This window comes from Dipodomys merriami, unplaced genomic scaffold (assembly GCF_024711535.1).
Source record: "Dipodomys merriami isolate MVZ:Mamm:240054 unplaced genomic scaffold, mDipMer1.0.p SCAF_139, whole genome shotgun sequence".
NCBI lineage: Eukaryota > Metazoa > Chordata > Mammalia > Rodentia > Heteromyidae > Dipodomys > Dipodomys merriami.
The window spans coordinates 2781351-2804013 of NW_027202704.1; the positions used below are offsets into that span (position 1 = coordinate 2781351).

Here is a 22663-nt window from a genome sequence, read left to right on the forward strand (position 1 = left end):
TTCAAGCCCCAGCCCTGGAAAACATACTATTTATATTCATTATAAAGATAGAATTTGTGACCTCAGGACCAATGGAATAGAATTGAAAACCCAGAAATGAACCTACAGACCTATAGCCATCTAATCTTCGATAAGGAAGCTAAAACAATAGAATGGAAGAAAGACAGCCTCTTCAGTAAATGGTGCTGGCAAAATTGGTTAACTACATGTAGAAAACTAAAGCTAGATCCTTATATATCACCCTGCACCAGAATCAACTCCAAATGGATCAAAGACCTTGAACTCAAAGCAGATACTCTGAAAACATTACAGGATGGAATAGGAGAAACATTAGGTCTCCTTGGCTCAGGCCGAAATTTTCTGAATAGAGACCCGGAAGCACAACAAATCAAAGAAAGGTTGGACAAATGGGATTGCATACGGTTGCAGAGCTTCTGCAGGGCAAATGACATAGCTAGCAAGATCAATAGAAAGCCCACCGATTGGGAGAAGATCTTTACTAGCCATACAACGGACAAGGGTCTCATATCTAAAATATACTTGGAACTCAAAAAATTAAACCACCCAACAACAAATCCTCAAAGAAACAACTGCCCAATAAATAAGTGGGCGAAAGACTTAAAGAGAAGCTTCTCTGAAGAAGAAAGAAGGATGGCCAATAGACACATGAAGAAATGTTCAACATCCCTAGCCATAAAAGAAATGCAAATCAAAACAACATTGAGATATCACCTCACTCCAGTTAGAACAGCAAAAATCAAGAACTCTAACAACAACAGATGCTGGAGGGGATGTGGACAGAAGGGAACCTTACTTCATTGTTGGTGGGAATGTAAACTTGTTCAACCACTTTGGAAAGCAGTATGGAGGTTCCTCAAAAGACTTCACATAGATCTCCCCTATGATCCAGCAATCCTACTTTTGAGCATTTACCCAAATGTTTACAAACAAGACCACACTAAAGCTACCAGCACAACTATGTTTATTGCAGCATTATTTACCATAGCTAAGATATGGAACCAACCCAGATGCCCCTCAGTAGATGAATGGATCAAGAAAATGTGGTATATATACACAATGGAATTCTATGTCTCCATCAGAAAGAATGACATTTCCCCATTTGTTAGGAAATGGAAAGGCTTGGAAAAAATTATATTAAGTGAAGTAAGCCAGGCCCAAAGAAGCATAGGTCCCATGGTTTCCCTTATTTGCAATATCTAGTATAGGTATGAGTCAAGCAGAAAAGGTCAGATAATGTGATGTTAGGAAAATGAACCCTTAAATATGTATTTTAATGTTTTCGTTTCTTTCATGCATATGTTTCTAACGCATTTATAAGATTATTTTTTTGTTGCTTTGTATGTCCCTCCCCCACAGTGTAACCCCCGCTTTCACTATATTTGATGTCAGTATAACATGTGGAGGAGATGGGGGCAAACAAGTCGTTTAAGGATTCAGGTGGACCTGTTGCAACAATGAGAAGTACAAAATGTCATGTCAAAACCAGCTTTACAATGTCGGTGGGGGGGTATAATTGGGTGGGGGGAGGGGGGAGGCTGGGAAGGGATGTGAAGGGTAAACAAAGGAGGAGGCTGCAATGCTTGGTAAGAAATGTATGCATTATCCTGCCCATGTAATTGTAGCCCCTCTGTACAGTATGTTCTCAAATAAAATAAAATAATATTAAAAAAAATAAAGATAGAATTTGTATTTACCTATAGATGTTCAGTCCATATACTGTTTGTTGTGGTTATTGATTGTATTTTTGTTTTATTCAACTATTTACCGTTTATTGACTGTGAAGATATGCATTCCATTTATTATACTGATGACATCCCATCACATAGTATCTCAATTTGTAGATGTGTTCTCCATCATGTCTGACACCCAGGACTCTCAGAGAAAAGGAAAACAGGTGTCACACTTGGCTTATTATTCCACAATCCAGTTGTTTGCAGTGCTGGGATCTGAACTCAGGACCTAGCAGACCCAATTCAACACAGCATCCTCTAGCCAAGGAAGCTGCCAGGCAGTTCCCAGACCCTGAGATTGAGCCACAGGGGTGGACAAAATAGCCATACATGGATAGGCAGGTGGCAGTATACCAATAAATATATATTTGTATAGAATTCCAGAGACATCTACTTAAGATTCAATGACATCAACTACATTCCTACCAACTCTTAGGTATTTATTATGCTGCCATTGAAGGAATAGTATTGTTTTCATGCTTAATAACCCATTCATTAAGATCAATCAGCATCCTAGGATCATTGCATCCCATTTTAGATTAGATGATGCCCGCAGAAACTTATTCAATCATGAGTTTCCAAATATTCCATCGTTATTCCCGTGCATAGGAACAAGTCTCTTGGGAAGTCTCCCCACTGGTAGGTGTCAGGACCAGGATTCAATATTAGGGCCTTCGCTAACATATGGGCCTGTGGCTTCCGCAATAGCCCGCTAGCCTTGGCCAATGCAAAGTGAAGTAAACTTGTAGCCTTGTCATTCAGGCCCAGATTGGTCACCATGCAAAGGAATAAAATGTAAAAAATCCATTCTGCGGCTATTTTTCAGTGAGTGTTTTTATTTTCTCCTGCAAGGCTTCAGGGCCTAGGATCACAGGGTCGGCTATGTGCCCATGGCAGCCCACCAGCCTAAAGTGATCGAAGCTGAGGCAGAGTTGCCATGAACTGAGTTCAAATCGCTTGGATGGCAAAAAAATAAAATAAAAAAAATAATAAACCATCCGAGCTCAGAATTCACATCATTTTCTCTGCCACAGCTGGGATTCCAACTCAGACCTGGATAACACTATAGCACGATGGGTGAGGGGGAAGCTCACCCTCCTTGAAGACTACAAGGTCAGGTCTGCTTCCAGGGCCTGAATTGAAACTCCCACACTGGCAAAAATCATATGCCCACCTAATTCAAACATAGGATCTCTATTTACATACATGTGTGGAATGCATCATGCATTCAATGTAGTTATTCTTTTTATTTATGTCTTAGTAAGGGATGCATTTTGTATCTTATTGATTATTATGACAGTTATAACTGTGCTGGCAGGGATGAGAACTAATTCCCATGTCTATAGCATTGCTTAAGCCTTCTCCATCCTAGCTGAGACCCAGAATTTTCACAGGGCAGGAAAACAAGTGGACATATTGGATTCTCACATCTGCATTCCTCTTTTGGCAGTGTTGGGGTTGGAACTTAGAGCTTAGCAAACCCAATAGGAGAAAGGGTCAAGGTGAGGACACCATGCTGAGAGCTAATAAGGAACTAAGCTCTTCCCAGGACCTGAGATCGAGCCCCAGGAGTGGGAGAGGGAAAGCACAATACTCATCCATTCATAAGCTGAAGGTAGTCAGCATATTTGTATACAGTAGGAGAGATGGTGACCTGTGATGGAATCCAATATACTCCATGACTACCGATTCTTGGATCTTTCCAGATGCCTCCATTTCATGACTGTGATGATTATGGTCAAGCTTTATCAACTCTTCATTGAAAATAATCGATACACAAAGAATCTTGCCTATCATTTCCTGCCACGCCTACTCTGGTGGAGTCTGCTTAGCATGGGAAACCTGCTTTTAGATCTGAGAATGGGGCTTTAAAGAGGCCTACCTCCTGGAAAGGCTGGCAAGCCCCTGGGAAAGATGTGTTCCTGTTTTCCTTTTCCTCGCTGTATAGGAGCGCCTATTAATCTTTTACTGTTCCTGCTGCTTGTTCTACTTACTCATGTTCTACGTTCCCTTATTCAAGGCTCTTTTGTTGACGACTCCAACATCCGATGAGTGTCTTGAGAATATGACTAACTCACCAGAGTTAAGTGCTACCCTGAAAGCCCCTCTTATGGAGGCTAGTAGACAAGTCATAAGTAAATATAAAAGTATTGGGGGTTTCATGATGTCACTTCAGCAGAAGGAATTGTAAGAAATTTACAAGAAGCTGTAGGCAGGGCTAGAGCAGAAAGAGTGTATGGCTGTTGGAGACTTCCCTTTAATCCTGAAGCATATACAATAGACTCATATAGATATCCTGTGGATAAGAAAGATGTAGAGGGATATGTAGACCAAAAGCTAAATAAGATTCCTAAAAAGTCGGTAGATGGAAGGTAGCAATAGCTTATCAAAGGAAAATGATGGGATCCTCCATTATCTAGAGGACCCCAGAGACTTCCCCCAGATCCATAGCCTTTTACAGGTGTGTATGATAAGGATGGCAATCATTGGGAGAACTACTTAGGAGAAAGAACTTCCTATTACTCTCTTGCATTTACTGAGAGACTTGCTAGATCTAGACCTCTTTGGTGCTTACTATCAAAGAAGGAATAAGAAAGATCTTATGAGCCAGCTAAGGCCTCTATGGAGAAGAGTAAACGATTATGTGAACGGGTTACAGAAAAGACACTGTGAGCTTAAATTTGATATATGGCCAGATTTAACTAAGTATACTAAATATCATGATTTGGGCCACAAATTGGGGACCCTCTAAAGAATGGCAAAGAAGCAAAATTGCTTAAAAAAGATTTGAAACATATAAAGTACAAAACTAAACAAAACTAACTATGAAGTACTAGAGTTCATGCCTTTCTGTTCAGCCCTTGCCCATATGCTCTGGTTAATGGTTAATAGGTGATAAACATTGAAACCAATTGTATTTCTTAAAAATAGAGGTAAAGCCAAAAACAAGTGCCTATCGTCATAGTTCGTCATCCAAAAAACAAGATCAGGTGACCAGCTGGTGACCAATCACCCAAGAATGAAGCCTTACAACAAGATTGTGTAACCTTTTGCCCTTTCTCATGGAGACTTTTGCTATAAAAGCTTGTTATCCTCTGCAATAAATCCCACTCAGCACTCACTCCTCTTGTGTGTGAGTTGTCTGTTTGCCATCTCCCCACCTATTCCAGTTATCTCCACTTGGTGTCCTCAGTTGTCCCGACAGAGCTGGTCCGTGGCAATTTCCTAAGTGCATCCTGCAGAAAGTACTCATTCAAAGATGAGAATTCAACGACCCTTCCAAGTGCCGGAAACGAGTATATCAGGATCTTCCACCATTCCCTCAATGGAGGGGGACTGACCTGGAATCGACCTTGAGGTCTCCGATACCCCATTGCCCTTAGGCTTCCCCGAGAGCCAGCAGACCTTCAGTCACTCCAGGTCAACTTCACTCTGCAGGCCGCTGAGTTCGGACCCAGCATGGTCACCATGCAAAGGAAAATGAACATAAAAGGGCCAGGTGGAACTTCCTGCCACTTTTTTTTCCCCTAGCGGCTTTTTTTTTTCCTGCAAGCCCTGGGGTCCTAGAATCTGATGATGGGTTGTAGATCCAGAGGCTGCAGCCTAGGATGATTGGAACTGAAGTAGAGTTGCCACGACTTGAGTTCAAGATCTGAGTCTGTTAAAAAATATTATGAAGGAAGCACCCTAGCTCTGAATTCGCCCCATTTTACTGCCAGAGCTCGGATTTGAACTCAAGTCTGGGTAACTCTGTTGCACTGTGGGGGAAGGGGAAGATCACCATCCTTGAAGACTACAAATTCAGGCCTGCTCCCAGTGCCTGAATTGAAGCCCCAACACTGGCAAAAATCATATGCCCACCTATTTTACACATAGGATCTCTATTTACATACATGTGTGGAATGAGTCATGCTTTCAGTGTAGTTATTTATTTTATTGTGTGTCTTAGTCAGAGATGCATTTTGAATTTTATTGAGTATGATGACAGATATAAAGGTGCTGACATGCATGACAACCTATTCCCATGTCTATAGAGTTGCCTGTGCCTTGTCCATCCTAGATGAGACCCAGGACTTTCACAGGACAGGAAAGCAAGTGAACTGTTATACTGCTCACATCAGGATTCATGTTTTGGTAGTGTTGTAATTTGAACTCAGAACCTAGCAGGCCCAATTGGCGAAAGGGTCAAGGTGAGGACACTGGCCTGTGAGCAACTGAGGAGCTAGACTATTCCCAGAACCTGACATTGAGCACCAGGGAGGGCCAGTATAGGCATAAATTCATAATTTAAACATAGGACCTCTATTGATATACATGTGTGGAATGCATCATGCATTCAGTGTAGTTATTCTTTTTATTTTGTGTCTTAATCAGGGATGCATTTTGTATTTTATTGCATATGATGACAGATATAACTGTGCTGACATGGATAGCAATCTATTCCAATGAGTATAGAGTTGCCTATATAGCATACTGTGTCCTACCTGAGACCCAGGACTTCACAGCACAGGAAAACAGGTGCAACAATGGGCTTCTGAAAGAAGCATTCATGTTTTGGCAGAGTTGGGATTTGAACTCAAAGCCTAGCAGGCCCAATTGGTGAAAATGTTAAGGGAAGGACACTGGCCTGTGAGCAACTGAGGAGCTAGGCTGTTCCCAGGACCTGACATCGAGCCCTAGGGAGGGCCAGGATAGGCATAAATTCATAATTGAAACAGGATCTGTATTGATATATTTGTGTAGACAGCATCTTGCGTTCGGTGCACTTCTCCTTAACTTGTGTCAAATTCATGGAGGTATTGTGTATTTTACTGAGTATGGTGACAGATATAATGTGCTCACATGGATGGCAACCTGTTCTCATGTTTATAGAGTTGCCTATACATTCATTCTCCATCCTAGCTGAGACCCAGGACTTCCACACGAGAGGAAAACAGATGCAACGACTGGCTTCTGACAACAGGATGAAACTTTTGTCAGTGCTGGGATTTGAACTCAAATCTGGGTAACCCCATTGCAATGTGGGGGAAGGGGAAGCTCACCATGCTTGAAGACTAGAATGTCAGATCTGGTCCAAGGCCTGATTTGAAGCCCCAGAACTGGACAAAATAACAAGCCCAACTCTTTCAAACATATCTCTACTTCCATACTGGGGTGGTATGCATCTTGTATTCATTGTAGATTTTTTTTTATTTTGAGTCTTATTCATGGATGTATTGTGTATTTTATTGAGTTTGGTAACAGGGATATCTGTGCTGCCCTGGATGCCAACCGATTCCCATGAGTAGAGAGTTCCCTATATAGCATTCTCCATCCTAGCTGAGACCCAGGACTTTCACAGCACAGGAAAACAGGCAACAATGGGCTTCTCACATCAGGATGAATCTTTTGGTAGGGTTGGGATTTGAACTCAAGGCCTAGCAGGCCCAAGTGGTGGATGGGTCAAGATGAGCACACCAGCCTGTGAGCCACTAAGTTGATATGCCCTTCCTGGGACCTGAGATTGAACCCCAGTGGGGGCCTTAATAGTCATCAATTCATAATTAAAACAGAGGATCTCTATTTCCATACATGGGTGGGCAGCATCTTGGGTTCGGTGTAGTCATTGTCTTTACATGGTGTCTTATTCATGACATATTCTGTATTTTACTGAGTATAGGATGACAGATACAACTGTGGTGACCTGAATGACAACCTATTCCCATGAGTCTAGAGTTGCCTATGCATTCTCCATCCTAGCTGAGACCCAGAACTTGCACAGTACAGACAAACAGGTGCAATGACTGGTTTCTCACATCAGGGTGAATTTTTGGCAGTGCTGGGATTCGAACTTGGGGTCTAGGAGGCCCAAGTGCCCAATGGGTCCATGTGAGCACACCAGCCTGTGAACAACTAAGGAGCTGGGCCTTTCCCAGGAACTGAGATCTAGCCCTAGGGAGGCCACAATAATCGTCAATGCATCATTGAAACATGGGATGTCTATTCATATCCATGTGTGGACTGCCTCATGCAATGAGTGTAGTTATTCTCTCTATTTTGTGTGCTATGCATGGATGTATTGAGTATGTTCTTGAGTATATGATGACAGGTATAACTGGGCTGACATCGATGACAACCTATTCCTATGGCTACAAGGTGGCCCATGCAGTCTCCATCCTAGCTGAGACCAAGGACTCCCACAAGAAAAGAAAATAGGTGTAAACACTGGCTTGTCACATTAGGATGAATCTTTTGGCACTGCAAGGATCAGAAATTAGGGCCTAGTAGGCCCAATAGGTGTTTGGGTCCACGTAAGCACACAAGCCTGTGAGCCACTAAGGAGCTAGGCCAGCCCCAGGGTGGAGGTCCTGGGGAGCACAATAGTCATCCATTTATAAGCTCAAGATATTATGCAAATAAGTACATATTTGTACAGAGTAGGAAAGATGGCGAACTGTGATGAAATCCAATCTACCCTGTGACTACCAATGGTTGGATCTTCCACTATGCGTCTATTTCATGACTGTGATGATTATGTTCATGCTTCATCAACTCTTCATGAACAATAATCAATACCCCATGAGTCTTGCCTACCACTTCCTACTCGCATCCTGCAGGAACTACTCATTCAATCACATTCCATGACTCTTCCTAGGTCCGGAAACAAGTATTTCAGGATCTCCCGCCATTCCCTCAATGTAGGGGGGCTGTCCAGGATTTGAAATTGGGGTGTCTGTTGCCTGGTCAGCCTGGGGCTCCTCTGATATCCAGCAGGCCTTCAGCCATGCCAAGTCACCTTCAATCTGCAGGCCACCAGGTTCAGACCCAGCAAGGTCACCATGCAAAGGAAAATAAACAAAAAAGCATCAGGTGGAACTTCCTGCCACTTTTTTCTTCTCATGTCCATTTTTTTTGTTTGTTTGTTTTTTTCCTGCAAGCCCTGGGGTCCTAGGATCCAAGGATGGGCTGTGGATCCAGAGGCTGCATCCTAGGATGATCAGAGCTGAGACAGAATTGCCAAAACTTGAGTTCAAGCCCTGGGTATGGAAAAAAATTAAAAATTAAAAAAATATGAATGAAGCACCCTCGCTCAGAATTTGCGCCATTTTACTGCCAGAGCTGGGTTTTGAATTCAGGTCTGAGTAACTCTGTTGCGCTGTGAAGGAGGGGGCAGCTCACCATCCTTGAAGACTACAAGGTCAGGCCTGCTCCCAGTGCCAGAATTTGAAGCCCCAACACTGGCAAAAATCATATGCCCACTTACTTTACACATAGGATCTCTATTTACATACATGTGTGGAATGCATCATGATTTCTGTGTAGTTATTCATTTTATTCTGTCTTAGTCAAGAAAGCATTTGTATTTTATTGAGTATGATAACAGATTTAACTTTGCTAACATGGATGACAACCTATTCCCATGTCTATAGAGTTTCCTATGCCTTGTCCATCCTAGATGAGACCCAGGATTTTCACAGGACAGGAAAACAGGTGGACTGATGTACTGCTCACATCAGGATTGATGTTTTGACAGTGTTGTGATTTGAACTCAGATCCTAACAGGCTAAATTGGTGTAAGGGTCAAGGTGAGGACACTGGCCTGTGAGCAACTGAGGAGCTAGACCATTCCCAGAACCTGACATTAAGCACCAGGGAGGGCCAGGATAGTCATAAATTCATAATTTATACATGGGATCTCTATTGATATACATGTGTGGACAGCATCTTGCATTCGGTGTACTTCTCCTTAAATTGTGTCTAATTCATGGAAGTATTGTGTATTTTACTGAGTATGCTGACAGCTACAACTGTGCTGACATGGATGTCAACCTGTTCCCATGGTGGTTGAATTGCCTATATAGCATGCTCCATCCTAGCTGAGTCCCAGGACTTTCATAGAACAGAAAAAGTGGAGGATTGATTGGATTCGGACATCAGTATTCATCTTTTGGCAGTGCTAGGATTTTAACTCAATATCTAACAGGCCCAAATGGTGAATGGATCATGGTGAGTACACCCACCCGTGAGCCACTAGGGGGTTAGGTTGTTCCTGGGATCTGAGATTGAGCCCTGCTGGGGATCATTATTGATATAAATTCAAAATTTACACAGATGATCTCTATTTACATACATGTGTGGCATGCATCATGGGTTCAGTGTAGTTATTTTATTGTGTGGCATAGTCAGCGATGCATTATGTATTTTATTGGGTATGATTACAGATATAACTATGCTGACATGGCTGGCAACCATGAGTATAGAGTTCCCTATATAGCATACTCCATCCTAGCTGAGACCCAGGACTTTCACAGCACAGGAAAACAGGTGCAACGATGGGCTTCTCACATCAGGATGAATCTTTTGGTAGGGTTGGGATTTGAACTCAAGGCCTAACAGGCCCAAGTGGTGGATGGGTCAAGATGAGCACACCAGCCTGTGAGTCACTAAGTTGATATGCCCTTCCTGGGACCTGAGATTGAGCCCCAGTGGGGGCCTTAATAGTCATCAATTCATAATTAAAACAGAGGATCTCTATTTCCATACATGGGTGGGCAGCATCTTGGGTTCGGTGTAGTCATTGTCTTTACATGGTGTCTTATTCATGACATATTCTGTATTTTACTGAGTATAGGATGACAGATACAACTGTGGTGACCTGGATGACAACCTATTCCCATGAGTCTAGAGTTGCCTATGCATTCTCCATCCTAGCTGAGACCCAGAACTTGCACAGTACAGACAAACAGGTGCAATGACTGGTTTCTCACATCAAGGTGAATTTTTGGCAGTGCTGGGATTCGAACTTGGGGTCTAGGAGGCCCAAGTGCCCAATGGGTCCATGTGAGCACACCAGCCTGTGAACAGCTAAGGAGCTGGGCCTTTCCCAGGAACTGAGATCTAGCCCTAGGGAGGACACAATAATCGTCAATGCATCATTGAAACATGGGATGTCTATTCACATCCGTGTTTGGACTTCCTCCTGCATTGAGGTTAGTTATCCTGTCTATTTTGTGTGCTATGCATGGATGTATTTAGTATGTTCTTGAGTATATGATGACTGGTATAACTGGGCTGGCATGGATGACAACCTATTCCTATGGCTACAGGGTTGCCCATGCATTCTCCATCTTAGAGGAGACCCAGAACTCACACAGGAAAGGAAAACAGGGCAATGATTGGCTTCAGACATCAGGATGAATCTTTTGGCACTGCTGGTATCTGAACTTGGTGCCTTGCAGGCCCAATAGGTGAATGGTTCCACCTGAGCACACCAGCCTGTGAGCCACTAAGGAGCTAGGCCCTTCCCAGGACCTGAGATCGAGGCCTGGAGTGAAGGGGGGCACAATCGTCGTCCACTTATAAGCTGAAGGTAGTATGCAAATAAGTACATATTTGTATAGAGTAGGAGAGATGGCGACCTGTGATGGAATCCAATTTACCCTGTGACTACCAATTCTCAGATCTTCACCAATGCCTCCATTTCATGACTGTGATGATTATGGTCACGCTTCATCTACTCTTCATAAAAAAAAATGGATACCCCATGAGTCTTGCCTATCATTTCCTACTCGCATCTTGCAGGAACTACTCATTCAAGGATGAGATGATCACATTTCACACTTCCTAGGTCGGGAAACGAGTATTTCAGGATCTTCCACCATTCCCACAATGTAGGGGGTTTGACCGGGATTCCAACCCGTGGCCTCCGTTGCATGGTTGGCTGTGACTTCCCCGATAGCCAGCAGGCCTTCAGCCATGCCAGGTCACCTTCACTCTGTAGGCCAACGGGTTCAAACCAACATGGTCACTATGCAAAGGAAAATACATTTAAAAGCATGAGGTGGAAATTCTGGCTACTTTTTTCCCCTTCTGGTCATTTTTTCTTTCCTGCAAGCCCTGGGGTCCTAGGATCCGAGGATGGGCTGTGGGTCCAGAGGCTGCAGCCTAGGATGATTGCAGCAAAGGCAATGTTGCCTCGACTTGAGTTCAAGGCCCAGGTTTGGCAAAAAAAAATTAATAATAATAAAAATAAATAAATAAATAATTATGAATGAAGCACTGTCGCTCAGAATTCATGCCATTTTACTGCCAGAGCTGGGATTTGAATTCAGGTCTGGGTAACTCTGTTGCACTGTGGGGGCAGGGGAAGATCACCATCCTTGAATACTACAAGGTCAGACCTGCTCCCAGGGCCTGAACTGAAGCCCCAACACTAGCAAAAATCATATGCCCACCTATTTCACACATGGGATCTCTATTTACATACATGTGTGGAATGCCTCATGCTTTCAGTGTGTGTCTTGGTCAAGGATGCATTTTGTATTTTATTGAGTATGATGACAGATATAACTATACTGACATGGATGGCAACCAATTCCCATGTCCATGGAGTTGCTTATGCTTTCTCCATCCTAGCTGAGACCTAGGACTTTCACAGGACAGGAAAGCAGGTGGATCGATGGGCTTCTCATATCATGATTCATGTTTCCGTACTGTTGTGATTTGAACTCAGAACCCAGCAGACCAATTGGCAAAAGGGTCAAAGAGAGAACATGGGCCTGTGAGCAACTGAGGAGGTAGGCCATTCCCAGGACCTGGCATCGAGCCCCAGAGAGGGCCAGGATAGGCATAGATTCATCCTTGAAACACAGGATCTGTATTGACATATATGTGTGGACAGCATCTTGCATTCAGTGCACTCCTTCTTATTTTTTGTCTAATTCATGGAGGTATTGTGTATTTTACTGAGTATGGTGACAGATATAACTGTGCTGACATGGATGATGACCTGTTCCCACGGTTAAAGGGTTGTCTATGCATACATTCTCCATCCTAGCTGAGACCCAGGACTTCCACATGAGAGGAAAACAGGTGCAACGACTGGCTTCTGACATCAGGATGAAAGTTTTGTCAGTGCTGTCATTTGAACTCAGGTCTGGTTAACTCCATTGCACTGTGGGGGAAGGGGAAGCTCACCATCCTTGAAGACTAGAATGTCAGGCCTTGTCCAGGGCCTGATTTGAAGCCCCAGCACTGGACAAAATAACAAGCTCATCTCTTTTAAACATAAGATCTTTATTTACATGCAGTTGTGGTATGCATCTTCCATTCAGTGTAGTTTTTTTTTTTTCGAGTCTTATTCATGGATATATTGTGTATTTTATTGAGTATTGTGACAGGTATATCTGTGCTGCCATGGATGACAACCTATTCCCATGGCTATATAGCATTCTCCATCCTCACTTAGGTGCAGGACTTTCACAGGACAGGAAAACTTCTCACATCAGGATGAATCTTTTGGCAGTACTGGGATTTGAACTCAGGGCCTAGCAGGCAAAATTGATGAATGGGTCAAGGTGAGCATATCAGCCTGTGAGCCACTAAGGTGCTAGGCCGTTTCCAGAACTTGAGCTTGAGCCCCGGAGTGGGGCTGGTGCATGATATTCATCCATTCATATGCTGAAACTTCTGTGCTAATAAATACCTATTTGTACAGAGTAGGAGATGTGGCGAACTGTGTTGGAATCTTATCTACCATGTGAGTACCAATTCTTGGATCTTTCCCAATGCCTCAATTTCCTGAATGTAAGTATTATTGTCACACTTCATGAAGTCTTAATTAAAAATAATCATTGTGCCAAAGATCTTGCATATCATTTCCTATGAGAATCATGCATTAACTTCTCATCTCCTCCCTAGACCTAAATTCAAGCACCAGCCCGAAAAACGTAACATTTATAGACATTTTAAATATATGATTTATACTTACATCTATATATTCAGTCTATATCATGTTTGTTGGAGTGATTCATTATATTTCATTATTGATAGATCGATTTAGCATTTATTTTATGGACTGTGAGTGCACCTATAACATTTATTATATTTATTCCAATCTATTCCATAGCATGTGGCTTTGCAGATATATTATGTACATCATACCTGACACCCAGTACTTGCACAGAAAAGGAAAACAGGTGTCACACATGGAATATTACACCAGGAAGAAACTTTTGGCAATGATGGGACCTAGACTAAGGGTGAGTGTCATCATGGCAGCCGCTAGCCCGTTCAACTGCCAAGTGGATCCCAGTATCTGGGATTAAGCCCCAGGTTTGGCCAAAATAGCAATAACTCTCTATGCAGATGATGGTATATAAATAAATATAAATTTAGATATTTAGATACTGTCAGAAATGTCTATCTGATATTCAATGATATATACTACATTCCTACGGATTCTCAGGTCTTTAGTGAGGACCCTATTTAATCGATAGTAGTCTTTTAATGCAAAATAAACTATGAATTTTAATCAATCTGTGTCCTGTGATTATTGGGTCTAATTTCATGCTAGACTGATTCATGAACTACTCATCCAACCATGACATTGATCACATTCCTCTGGTGTTCCTAGGGACAGGCAATAATTTTGTAGGCTCTCTAGCCCTTTGTAAGTGGCATAACCGGGATTCAAATTCAGGGCCTAGGTGTCCAGGTTAGCCTATGGCTTCGCTGACAGCCTGACAGCCTTCAGCAATGCCAGGTGAACTACAGGTTGCAGCTGTGTCACTTGGACACGGGAATGGTCACAATGAAAGGAAGGGAAACCTGAGAAACTACTGACCATCTGCAGTTCACAGTTTTTTTGTCAATGCCATTTTCATTTTGATTTCCTGTCAGGCCCCGAGGCCTAGGATCCCAGGATGGGCTGTGGGTCCAGAGGTTGCACCATCCCAGCCTAGGGTGATGTTAGCTGAGGCAGAGTTTCCACGACCTGAGTTCAAGCCCTGTGATTGGCAAATAAATAAATAAATAAATAAATAAATAAATAAACCTAAAAATAGTAAAAGGACTAATGAAGCTCCCTGGCTTGGAATTTGTGCCCCCCTGTTTTTTCTGCTAGGCCTGAGATTTGAACTCAGAGTCTGAGTTAATCTGGAGCACTGTGGGGAAAGGGGAACTTTACCCTCCTAGAAGATAAGAAATTCAGGACAGTTCTCTAGGCCTGAATTCTAGCCCCAATCCTGGAGAACGTAACATTTATAGTAATTTTTAGTATATGATTTATACTAACATCCATATGTTCAGTCCATATCATGTTTGTTGAAGTGTTTAATTATATTTTAGTATTTATTTATGTATTTACCAATTATTTTATTGATCCTGAGTACACCTATAATATTTATTACATTTATTCCAATCTATTCTGTAGCACATAGCTTTGCAGACATACTATATACATCATACCTGACACCCAGCATTTGCACAGAAAAGGAAAACAGGTGTCACACTTGGAATCTTACTGCAAAATGAAATTTTTGGCAATGCTGGGACCTGAACTGAGGGCCAACGAGGCTCAATTCATGAATGGGTGAGGGTCAGCACAGCAGCCTCCAGACCATTCAGCTGCCAAGTGGATCCCAGGACCTGGGATGGAGACATAGGTTTGGCCAAAACAGCAATACCTTTCTATGCAGACAGTGGTATACAGATAAATATATATTTAGGTATTTAGATACTGCTAGTGATGTCTATCTGGTATTAAATGACATATACTGTATTCTTACGGATTCTCAGTCTTTAGTGATGACTCCATTTAATGAATAGTATTCTTTTAATGCATAATAACTATGAATTAAAATCAATTTGTGTCCTGTGATTATTAGGTCTAATTTTATGCTAGACTTATAGATGAACTACTCATCCAGCCATAACATTGATCACATACCTCTGGTGTTCCTAGGGACAGACAATAGTTTCTTAGGCTCTCCAGACCTTTATACTGGCATGACTGGGATTCAAACTCAGGGCCTAGGTGTCCAGGTTGGCCTATGACTTTGCTACCAGCCTGCCAGCCTTCAGCAATGCTAGGTGAGCTACAGGTTGCAGCCTTGTCATTTGGGCCCAGAATGGTCACAATGCAAGTAAGGAAAATCAAGAAACCACCATCCATCCACAGTTTGTAATTTTTTTTCAGTGCCATTTTCATTTTGTTTTCCTGTCAGCCCCCGAGGCCTGGGATCCCAGGATGGGCTATGGGTCCAGAGACTCCACCTTCCCAGCCTAGGGTGATATTAGCTGAGGCAGAGTTGCCACGACCTGAGTTCAATCCCCGTGCTTGGCAATAAATAAATAAATAAATAAATAAATAAATAAATAAATAAATAAATAAATAAATAAAATAATTTAAAAATATTAAAAATAGTTGGGCACCAAAGGCTCATGCCTGTAACCTTAGCTACTCAGGAGGCTGACATCTGAAAATCGTGGTTCAAAGCCAGTCAGAGCAGGAAAGTCCTTGAGACTCTTATCTCCACTAAACCACTAGAAAACCGGAAGTAGTGAAGTAGCGCTGTGGTTCAAGTGGTAGAGTGCTCTCCTTGAGCTGAAGAGCCCAAGGACAGCTCCCAAGGCCAGAGTTCAAGTCCCATGAACAATATATATGTATATACATACATACATACATATATATGTATATATATGTATATGTATACATATGTATACATACATATATATATATATATATATATATATATATATATATATATATATAAAACTAATGAAGTTCTCTGGCTTGGAATTCATGCCTTTTTTTTTTTCTGTCATGCCTGGGAATTAGACTCGGAGCCTGGGTAACTCTAATGCACTGTTGGGGACAGAGAAACTTAACTGCTTTGAAGACAAGGCCTGTTCCCTAGGCCTGAATTCATTCCCCAGCCGTGTTAAAGTAATATTCATCCACATTTCAAATAATGATTAATATCTACATGTGTTTATTGCATATTGCTTTGAGTGTATTTATTTTACTTTTTGTATTATTCATTCATTATTTTTATTGACTATTATTATACTTATGTATTAACTTGATTACATCTTCTGAGAACTATACAGATTTACATATGCATTATATATCTTACTTCAGACACAGGACATTCACAGAAATTCTATAGTAGATCATCCCATGCATAGAAAAACAGAATGAATACACCAACCAAAGTCTAATTTATCCCTAGGTACCCCAGTGGCTCACATCTGTAATCCCAGCTACTCAGAGGTGAGAAGTGGAAGATTAAGTTTTAAAGCCAATCCAAGCAGAAAAGCCTGAGAGATATCGTCTCCAAATAAATTGCCAAAAACCAGGCTACAGGGATGGCTGAATTGGTAGAAAATCAGCTATGAAAAACCAAGCCAAGAAAGAGCAAGCTGAGTTCAAATGCAGGGAAAGGGGGTTTGGGGCATAAAGGGGAGAAAACTCCTCCAAAAACAGAAAACAATCAACAGTACACAAATCCCACCTAATTTAGGGTACCAACCAAAGTGAAAAAAAAATCAACTTGTGCAGTTGAATAACTTTACATGAGCACATATGTTCTTAGGTACACTTCAAAGCTATGTTTTTAGTAATATATATGTATTTGTTAATAATGTACATATTATGTGTATATATATATATATATATATATATATATATATATATATATAATGTGTATATATATGTGAATAAACTAAGAAACCAACCAATGAATAAATACTTCTGAATTAGTGTCTTAATCATGGCATTATAAATTATTTGTACTCAAATTATATTCCAAGTTTCCTTCTTCAGAATCAATCTTTAAGACGTTTGTTCATGTGCTAGGCGTTGGAGGCCCATCCCTATGATCCTAGTTACTCAGGAGGCATAGATCTGAGGATGGTGGTTCAAGGCCTGATCTGGCAGGAAAGGCTGTGAAACCCTTATCTCCATTAAACCACTAGAAAACTGGAAGTGGCGCTATGGCTCAAGCGGTAGAGTGCACTCCTTGATCTGAAGAGCACAGGAATAATGCCCAAGACGAAGAAAGAAGTTTGTTCATACAAACTTCTAACATTCTAAGGTTAAGAAACTTTTCTTCCAGGGTCTTATGCTCTTTAGGCAACTACTCCACTGCTTGGCTACATCACAGTCCCAATGTTTTTGTTTTTCATTTTACAATCCAGTTTATTCCCAAAATGCTTACAAGTACCTACTCTCTTCACAGAAATGAGATTTTATTCACAAACCCAACCTTTTGTGGTATGACACCCCTAGTGTATTTCATGGTAGGCACTGAGGAAACCTCACACAACACAATTGCAGACAGTTTATAATTACAGAAATAACTCTAAATAGAAACAACATCAATTGCCAGGTGCTGATGACTCAGGCCTGTAATCCTAGCTACTCAGGAGGCTAAGATCTGAGGGTCACGGTTAAAAGCCAGCCCAGGCAAGAAAGTCCATGAGGCTCTTATCTTCAATAAACCACTAGAAAACTGGAAGTGGTGCTGTGGCTCAAAAGGTAGAGTACTCGCCTTGAACAGAAGAGCGTAGGGACAGTGCCCAAGCCCAGAGTTCAAGCCCCAGGACCAACTCCCCGCCTCAAAAAAAAGAAATAACATCAACTCTCCCAACCTTCTAGGGAGAAATGATGTCCTTATTTTCATTCTCACTCTTCATGGCAGATGGCCAAAATAGAAACACCAATGTGCTATGCTAAAATGTAAAAGTTTAAACCCCTTTTTTGAAAAAACTCTCATGTTTTAAAATCAAAATGTATCAAATAAAGGCAAAGTGAACTTTAAAAAAATATTAAAAATGCTAATGAAGCCCCCTGGCTTGGAATGTATGACATTTTTTTTGTCTGCAAGACCTGTGATTTGAACTTGGGGTCTGGGTAACTCTGTTGCACTGTGGGGAAACGGGAAGCTCAGTGTGCTTGAAGACCAGAAAGTCAGGCCTGTTCCCTAGGCCTGAATTCAGGCCCCAGCCATGGAAAACGTACTCCTTATATACATTTTAAAGATAGGATTGAACTTCCATACAGATGTTCATTCTATGTTATGTTTGGTGTGGTTATTCATTGTATTTTTTTGTTTTATTCATTTATTTTCCATATATTTTATTGACTCTGATGACACCTATACCATTTATTACATTGTTTACATCCTATCACATAGCATCTACATTTGCAGATGTGGTCTCCATCACGCCTGACACCCAGGACTCTCCCAGAAAAAGAAAACATTTGTCACACTCAGCTTCTTACTCCAAGATTAAATTTTTGGCAGTGCTGGGATCTGAAGTCAGGGCCTAGCAGACCCAATTCATGAACGGGTGAATGTGAGCACGGCAGCCTCTAGACAATGAAGCTTTCAGGTGGTTCCCACATACTGAGCTCGAGTCCCATGTTTGGCCAAAACAGCGATACATGGATCGCCAGATGGTGGTATACAAATAAATATATATTGGTAAAGAGTGCCAGAGCTGTCTATCTATTACTGAATGACCCTTACTACATTCCGACCAAATCTTAGGTATTTATTATACTGCCATTGAAGGAATATTATTCTTTCCATGCTTAATAAACTATTAATTAAGATCAATTGGGGGCTGGGAAAGTGGCTCAGTGGTAGACCGTTTGCCTTGCATGCATGAGGCCTGAGTTTGATTCCTCAGCACCACATAAGCAGATAAAAGAAAAAAGCTGGAAGTGGCACTGTGGCACAAGTGGTAGAGCACTAGCCTTGAGCTGAAGAGCTGAAGGACAGTGCCCAGACCCAGATTTCAGGCCCCATGACCCCCTACCCCCCAAAAAAAGATCCATCAGCATCCTAGGATTATTGCACCCAATTTTAGACTTGACTGATGCACAAACTACTCTTTCAATCAAGTCTCTTGTGATCTCCTGCCATTGGTAGGTGTCAGGACTGGGATTTGAAAATGAGGCCTATGTTGACAGGTCGGCCTATAGCTTTCGTGATAGTCCACCAGCCTTCAGCAATGGCAGGTCAGGTCCACTTTGCAACCGAGTCATTGCAGACCCAGGATTATCACCATGCAAAGAAAAAACGTAAAACCCCCAGCCTTCTGCAGCTTGTGACTTTTTGTGCTGTCCCACTTTTTTTTCATCCTGTAAGCCCTCTGGTCCTAGGATCCCAGGATCGACTATGGGTCTAGAAACTACACCTCAGCCTAGGGTGATCACAGCTGCGACAGGGTTTCCACGACCAGAGTTCAAGCCCCATGGTTGACAAAAATAAAAACAATAAATACAAAATTAATTAATTATTTAACTAAATAAAAAAATAAATCTCCCTTGTTTGAAATATCTGCTAGTTTTCTTTCCTAGCCTTGGATTTGAACTCAGGGTCTTGGTATATCTGTAGCAATGTGAGGGAAGGTTCAGAGTTGCCAATACTTGAGTTCAAACCCCATGCCAAGCCAAAAATAAAAAATTAAGTCACTGACCATGGCGGGGGGAGCAGTTGTGGATATTAGAGGTCAGGGATGGTAGGGGGAAAACAAAGGAGAAGGCAACAATGCTCAATAGGAAATGTACTCATTACCTTGTACATGTAACTGTAACTCTCAGTACAACATTTTTACAATTAAAAACGTGCAAAAAAAAAGAAACAATGTAATGATCAGAGAAGCATTTGGGGGGTAAGGGAAGGATGTCTAAATAGCTGTACAAAATTCTACACTGCTTTGCTTTTAATGCTCAGTATGAAACTGAATAAACATAACTGCTTCCATTAAAAAAATCAAGTCACTGTCTTGGAACTGGGCCAGTATTTCTGCCATTGCTAGGATTTGATTGCATCGCCCAGTAACTCTTTTGCAACAAGGGTGAAGGTGAAGCTCACTGAACTTGAGGAAAAGAAATTCAGGCTAGAGTTCCCAGGAACTAAATGAAGACCCTGCAATGGAAAAAATACTTCCATACATGTGTAATATATGATATATACTTACATATGTATGTTTATTACATATTATTATTTTTATTATTGATTTTGTATTTATTATTTGATTCATTTATTGTTTATTGTATTTAGTGTTATTATACACATATTTTTACATGTTGTACATGTATTATAAAAATATACAAAATAAATTAGGACATTGACTCATTTTTCATTAATACTACATTAAGTGTTGAAACATAATACATAATTAAATGAAGGTATTTGTCACAGTCTTAACATGTTTAGAATCTGTTCCCAGTATGAGCCTTGTCTTATTTATCTATGGCCATCTTCCTATACGGATTTCTTTACATGACTTATACTCAGAAGCCTTTTCTTGAGAATAGGCAAATTGAGGGATAAAATTGCAAGGGTGGGGTTAAAATATGGCTTAGTGATAAAGAGCTCACTCAGCATGCATGAATGCCAAGGTTTGAATTCTCAGAGCCACATACTCAGAAAAAGCCAGAAACTGTGGAGTGGCTCAAGTGGTATAGCGCTAGGCTTGAGAAAAAGAATCTCAGAGACAGTACCCAGGCCCTAATTTCAAGCCCCAGGACTGTCAAAAACAGTAGGCCAGATGCCAATGGCTCACTCCTGGAAACCTAGCTACTCAGGAGGCTGAGATTTGAACACCACAGTTCAAAGACAGCCTATGCAAGGAAAGCCTGTTAGACTCTTATCTCCAATGAACCACCAAAATACCTCACATGGCATTGTGGCTCAAGTGGTAGAGTGTTCACCTTGAACTGAAGTGCTCAGGGACAGTGCCCAGGCTTGATACAAGACACACAACTGGAAAAAAAGTGAGGATTAATTAAAGTACTTTTCCTACTTTCTAATTATGAGAACATTCTGTGGAAAATGAACACAGATGTACACTAGAATTGGAGTCAGAGCTCAAGGTTCAAGTGTCCACATCCATATACCCAGCCTCTCTGACTCTAGCATTATAACTTTGCATACTACAGGGTTCTGAAAGGTCCAATATTGAAGGGATTAATATGATCCCCAAGCCCTTTGTGATAAGCAGTTGACTTGTATTGTCAATTTCATTACAGTTCTGAAGCTAGCAGAGCACCAGTAGCTCACGCCCATCACCCTAGCATAGGAGTCTGAGGTCTCAGTATCACAGGCTGAAGCTAGCCAGAGCAGGAAAGTCTATGACACTCTGACTTCCTCTTCTGAAAGGTTAGATGTTCAAGAGCTTCCTCTGTTTCGCTTGGTGATGAGAAGTTACTCACACTCTAAATATTCTTAGAATTCTTGAGCTATAGAAGCAAGAAAGAAACATCATTGACCCATCCTGGGTTCAAATGAAGTTCTCAGGATCCAAGCCTTAGCCCTGTTGGCAGGAAGAACTCCAATGAAATGCTATATTTGAAGGACAGAAAACAGTTTTAAAAGCTGGACTAGGTGAAGAGTCCTAGGACTGCAGGATTAGGAGGCAGAATATACACACTCAACAGGGAAGTGAGCTGCAAAACGACTTCATTCATTCCAGGCACAGCCAGAAATGGGGGGAAACCTGAAATATTTGTAGACTTACACCAGGGTCAGGCTTTTCTCATCCTCTTCAAACAACAACTAATTAACCTTCCTCTCTCAGGTGAACCGAGCTTCAAGCTATCATTAAGTTCATAATAGTGAGCCAGTTTAGTGGGGGAGAGGGCAGGAACAGAGTAAAAAAAACATGCTCTCTGGTCTTAGGGAGTGAGTTTTTGACTCTCCAACTGTCAGATTTGAAGGCCCTTCTTCTACATCTTCCAGTCCATTCTCCTTCCTTCATTCTCCACATCATTAATTCAAATCCCTAGTCCAAGGAGAGGCAGGGCCCTTTCTCTACTGTCTCCAAGCACCTGAGTTAGAACCTGGCAGTGCCCGCTTGGCTCTGGGGCCTTCAGCTGCCTGAGAAGTGGGACAGAGACAGTCTTCTTGCTCTGTGGTTGTTTGAAGGTGATGCTGGTGTCCTGGCACACTGTAGAAGGCCTCACGACAGAATTGTTGCCTTCTTTCCTTCTAACGACCAAGACCAGCTTCATTTATCATCTATCTATCTATCTATCTATCTATCTATCTATCTATCTATCTATCTATCTATCTATCTATCTATCTATCTATCTATCTATCTATCTATCTATCTATCTATCTATCTATCTATCTATC

At 41.5% G+C, this 22663-nt stretch overlaps 1 pseudogene; it reads right to left on the reverse strand.

Annotated features, from left to right (window-relative positions):
• LOC138825642 (tubulin beta-2 chain-like) overlaps positions 1 to 22663 on the reverse strand; it is a 174596-nt pseudogene that overhangs the window by 49768 nt on the left and 102165 nt on the right.